Genomic DNA, 6000 nt, shown 5'->3' with positions numbered 1-6000 from the left:
TATACATACCTTATACATGAGGGTGAGCTGTCTTCCACTGTGGCCACAACCAGCGGCATTGTGCTGCATAATACATATTCAATTATAATACAATACAGCTCAGCATTCTTCTAAGAAACAGAGTGAATGCAAACATATTGCAAGACAAAACATTTTGTAAGGAATACAAAATTTATTTCCATATTTCTTTTTTATCCTATTAATATTTTGTGACTCCTGAGATTTATTTATTAAAACGGCCTAATATGGAAAATTAAGTATTGCAACCCTTTTGAAAACTACCTTTCCCTGCATGCCTTGCAATTCCGAATTTGACAACCAGCCAATCCGCGCCATGACAGCTCGGCACATGACACAGAGTAAGTTCCTGCTGTGCTTGAGGGAAACAGGTCGACATTCAGCCACGGGAGAATCGCACTTTGCGGGTAAGTTAAGACCCTTCGCCATAACAAGGACACGTAAGAGCGTGTTAAGTGTTTTTTGGAGAACGATTGTCGGTGGTTGCCGTGCGCTAGAGGTTATAAATAGTAGGAATTTCGAGTGGAACAAGCTGTCGTACCTTCTAGGCCGCCGCTATTTCCTGGTGCAACTCTACAGCTGTGCCTATTGGAATGGCCAAGTTGGAAAAGTTCAGTTTTCTGCGAATGGAGGACCTTTGTTCTTCTTCATTGTGCGTGTAAGTGCTATTTGTGTTCAAACCTGCCATGAACACAAACCGGTTTTGACTGTAATATCGATAGTAAAAAAAAATTTTAAAAATGAAAGCGACCCTTTGTTTTGTATTCGTACCTTATATCTGGGTCCCACATAGCAAACTGCTTAGCTGTTAGTTTCAGTGGACAATGCAAAATAACCGTACCAACCTGGATTACACTGTACAAGAAGTCTTTTCACTGCTTAACTAAACTTTTCACTGCTTTTACCAGAAAGAAATATTTTGAATTTAAATTCCAAGCTTGTTACAGCTCAGAATTTGCCGCTTTGAAATCATTTAAAAATTAGTATTTGAAGTTTGTTAGTTTGTTGTCAAGTTGAAAGTGTTGTTTGTAAAAGGTTGACGTATATAATCGGTATTCGCTCATCTAACGTTACTGATGTTACAGGTCACTGGTGCAGATGCAGCTCCAGTGCTGAAAGATGATCATGTAAAGCCAGTAGGGGATTCACAGCCATGTGTACTTGGCCTAACAAAATCAAAGGGAGAAATATGCCAGTAAATATAAATAATCAGTTGTATTTAGCTTTAAATGTGTTTTGCTTGACACCCCTGAGAGTGGGGATGTTGTAAAGACTCTGCACAGGGGTGGACTGAAGCATAAATTCAGGCCAGGTATTTGACTCCATCCCAGGGCACTCTGTAAATACAACCAATAGGCTGCTAATTTTGTAGGTTTAGCCTGTTTGCTGATATAACAGGTACTGGACTAGTTTTAGATTTGGTTACTGTGTTCCTCAGGGAGGAAAATGATCTAGATTTCAAAATACAGATATGTATATGGCACTCACCAACAAGTAGTCTGAACAGCAAGGCTGTGCAAAAAAAAAAAAAAAAATTTAGATATATATTGATATATTTTTTTTAAAACAGTACAATATGCTGCCTGAATGCCATATGAAACATGGCAATGCTTGCAAACATTTGTTTTGTCCATGTCATTACTCCTGTCTTTAATTTTAAAGTCATCCATCCATTTTCTGCCGCTTGATCCGTGGATGGTTCACGGGGGCAATGATCTAAGCAGAGGTGCCCAGACTTCCCACTCCTTAGACACTTCCTCCAGCTCTTCCTGTGTACTACCGTGGTGTTCCCAGGCCAGTCAAGAGACATAGTCCCTCCAGTGTGTCCTGGGGCCTCCTCCTGGTGGGACATGCCCAGAACTCCTCCTCAGAGAGGCATCCAGGGGGCATCCAGAACAGATGCCCGAGCCACCTCAGCTGGCTCCTCTCAATGCGCAGGAGCAGCAGCTCTACTCCGAGCTCCTTCCGGGTGACTGAGCTCCTCACCCTGTCTCTGGCAGCACCCAGCCACCCTCTGGAGGAAACTCATTACAGCTTCTTGTACTTGTGATCTTGTCCTTTCAGTCATGACACAGAGGTCCTGATCATAGGTAAGGGTAGGAACATAGATTGACAGGTAAATCTAGAGCTTCTCCTTTCGACTCAGCTTTTCACCACAACAGACCAGTACACTAATCGCATTGCTGCTCCCGCTGTGCCGATCTGTATGTCAATCTTTTCTTGAACACCCTGGAGAGGGCATAAAGCTGGTTCAGCATTCTACAACCAGGACGAAAACTGCATTGTTCCTCTTGGATCTGAGGATCCTCAATCAGCTGAGTCCCCAGCCTGTGCTTCCTCTATTGAAGGCTTGTCGGTGGAATTGAGGAGATCCTCGAAGTATTCCTTCAACCGACTGACAATGTCCCTAGTCGAGGTCAACAGCTCCCCACCTCCACTATGCAGGGCGCAAGGAAAAGACCCTCTCATTCTCTCGGGGGGAAACTTCAGTGAATGAGACTTTAAAGCCAAAATATAAATAGAGCCAAAGATCTGCTTTTAAAGACGAAGGTGCTGCTAAATATTTTCCACATTTTACTCATCCACTCTGGTGTGAAAGTCACATTGTACAAGAAAGACTGGTGGGCTGGGAAGATGCAATAACCCCTTATGACCCAAGGGAGTATTGATATTAAGGGCTGGAATATTGATATTGTCTTAAAAATACAGCCCTATGTTGTCATACAGACACATGCTCACATTCTCTCACACACACAATGTCACACATACACACTCACACTCTTTCTTGCTCTCTCTCACACATACACACTACTGCACACCACGGACTGAGAATTTACTCTACTACAATATGTGGTGTTACACTTCAGTAGTGTCAGTGTTGACCATGCTTGTTTTAAGTCTTTTGCATTTATGATGGGAAACATGAGAATACTGTGGAAAAATATAGAAAGGCAGAGAAATGTGCAAGTTTCATCTGGCTAGCTCAGAGTTTGTTTTTGTTTTGCAGGTATGTTAAGTATACTAGTAGTCTGGAGTACACATGTGGAGTTAACTAAACGATACAAGCATGGATTATTGATTAAAAATAACAAATTGACCAGATGGTTGTTATGGGTGCATTCATAAATTCACACTGTTGGATAATCAGTTGAACTGTCAGAAATTCACAGTTTCAGGCGCTCAGTGCAGGTGTAGATTTAGTACAGTAAAAATACTGACTAAGTCCTGCAATTGATTTGTTTACATTTCACTGTGATGGACTGGTGACCTGTCCAGGGTGTACCCCTGCCTTTGCCTAAAGAAAACTGGGAAAGGCTCCAGCAAATCACTGTGACCCATAAATAGGAACAACTAGGTATAGATAATAGATGGATGAATGGATGTTTACATTTCATTAGCTAATCATATTATAGTCTAGTTATTTGTTCATAACAATGCTTTTACACTGCCTCTCAAGAGTGTTAACAGTAGTAGGCCTGTCACAATACCTAGTTTTTATTGACGAAGAATATGAGTTTGTCCTAACTCAAGCCATAGGTGAGGCATAGAGTAGCTTAAGCCAAGAGATGAATGTGGGTCCAAAACCAAATTTATATATAAAATAGAGTATAAAATAAATAATCCCACTCCACCTGGTTGAAGGCCTTCTCAGCACTGAGTGACAAGGCCACCTCTGGAGTTGTAGCTGACTGGGTATATAATATGTTTACTATGTGGACTATGATTGGATATTGTGATAGTATCATATTTGCATGTCCTAATGCTAGGAAGTAATTTTTAATCAGCAAAAAACCTATGAACAACATGAACATTTCGTGCACTGATGAAAAGATGGAATATTGTCTTTTGGATCGATAAAGAAATCTCCAGGCATCGACAACTCCATTAGCTCATAAATATGACTGTAAAATCAAGGAGGGTTTAAATTGTACGTTTTTTTTTTTTTTTTTTGGTTGAGTAACAATCTAGCACTGAATCCATGACAGTGTTATGTCTCTCCCACATATCAATCTGAGGAAGGAAATGAAGAAAGTCATTAAAGAACTTTCAGCCATCCCAGTTTGGGGCATACACGTTTGCTAAAATGAGTGGAGTGTTAAGCAATGAGCTGGTCACAACTACATAATGACCATTTGTGTCAGCTATTGTATCAGAGACCATAAGTGGGGTGTTTTTATTGACAAGGATTGCTGTGCCTCTGGCTTTGCCATTAAATTTAGAATGAAAAGCCTGCCCAACCCAGCTTCTTAATTTTAGGTGGTCCAGATTTTTAGGGTGCATTTGTACCTTAAGGTGGAGGAGATGAGAGAATACCTTGTTGCGTTTAGATGGGTAATTAAGTCCCCTCACATTCCAGCTAATAAAGTTAACATGGCAGCCATTAGTTAGTGAGGTTGAGATGTTATCAGTAGGTGTCACCATTAAAATGTGTGGTGAGGTGAATGTCCCAAACCAAACCCATCTTTTCTGACATAAATGTAAATTGAGAGTTTGTAGTTAACCATCATCTGTGAAAATAGCATACAACAAACGATAATACTAGCTGAACCAGACACAACAAAACTATCCAAAAAAGACACATATATACCCTCCCCCCTTATACATAGTGTTGTCCCCAAATGACAAACACAAAGTTCCCAAAGCCTTTCTGCTTTCTTTGAGATTTCGATTCACCTTAATCATAACCCCAGTCCCACAAGGAGAGGGAGTTGAACAATAATTCACACAATCAGTCCAAAGAATGTTCTAGTTAGAAAATCGCAGTACCCGACCTTCTGGAAAAGAAAATAGATTATAACTGAAGTAAATGAATATCCAAATTAAGCAGTAATAATACAATACCAAAAGAAAAAAAAACTTGAGATTCAAATTGATCAATTAATCAAAAAAAAAAAGAAATGATTGTAAACCTGTGTTATGACCCTAGGGGTCATTGTGTGTGTGGTTATGTGTTATTGGCCCTCCCCATTACGTGTGTATGTGTGTGGGTGTGACGGAGGATGGAGTGGGTGTGGACGTAGGATGCCCGTGGATTGGACTTCCGGGATTGGTCCAACACTTCCCGGAAGGACTATAAGAAGCCCACGGACTGCTGTTCAGGAGAGCTATTCTCCCACCTTTGCCATTCCCAGCTATTTGTTAAAGATTTCGATTTCGAGTGAATTAGTTAGTGATTAGATTTTTGTTTCGGTTTTGTAGGTTTAGTATTGATAGTATTTTCCGTTGTTTAGATTAGAAATACTTAGAGACTTAGGTTACGTTTGTGTTTTGTTTTCTCCTGTTTGTTTTAGGAGTTTCCAGGCTAGCGACCTGTGATTTTGTGTTATTTCCTTTGATTAGCTATTATAGGGCTGTTTAGCGTTTTTGTTATTTGATCTTTCGTTTGTTTGATATCGTAGGGCTCACGGAGCGTTTTGTTTTGAGTAGGGCTAAATTAGCGTTTTGTTTGTGTTGTACATTTCTGTATTGTATTCTGTGTTTAAACAGAATAAATATTCGTGTTAATTGTAGTTCGTCTAGTTCGTATTTGTTGAGAGTGGAAGAGGTTTGGAGGAAAACTCCACAATCGTGTTACGCTCCGGCAACCCCTAGGCTGGGGCGTAACATAGATTTGGGGGCTCATCCGTCGAGTTTTTGCGTGCTGTCCTCAAATCTTAACATAGATTTGGGGGCTCGCCCGCTTTTTTTTCTCGTGTGTGTCGTCCGTCCTTTGCCGGATTCGTCAACGAGATACGTCAGTGTTTACTCTTCTGTCTGTTTCGCAGTTTTTTCTTTTTGTGGTGGTGGCAGCATGGAATTTAAATTAGAGGACTTTACCTTGAGTCCAACTTTGGATAAGTTGGATAGGTGCCGCAAGGCTGATTTGGTGTTAATCGCCAATTTTTTTGACGTGCATGTGCCATTAAATGCAAAGAAGGAGGAGATTAAACAACTCCTCATATCAAAGCTGACGGAAAGAGGGTTATTTGGTGGGCCAACTCC

General features: G+C 40.6%; 1 protein-coding gene across 4 annotated transcripts in view; it reads left to right on the top strand.

The window, feature by feature from the left end:
* Positions 1-318: 318 nt before the first annotated feature.
* mtm1 (myotubularin 1) overlaps positions 319-6000 on the top strand; it is an 86597-nt gene continuing 80915 nt past the window's right edge. For 3 of the 4 annotated variants that reach the window (XR_003296272.1, XM_026317430.1, XM_026317416.1), the window contains exon 1: positions 319-425. The gene's annotated coding sequence lies outside the window, so the exon portion shown is untranslated. The remainder of the gene's footprint in view (positions 426-6000) is intronic. The other variant, XM_026317439.1, reaches the window with a different exon arrangement.

The sequence above is a fragment of the Mastacembelus armatus genome, chromosome 18 (genome assembly GCF_900324485.2).
Source record: "Mastacembelus armatus chromosome 18, fMasArm1.2, whole genome shotgun sequence".
Lineage (NCBI taxonomy): Eukaryota > Metazoa > Chordata > Actinopteri > Synbranchiformes > Mastacembelidae > Mastacembelus > Mastacembelus armatus.
Note: the sequence above shows the minus strand (reverse complement) of the source record. Positions and strands in the feature narration are given on the sequence as shown.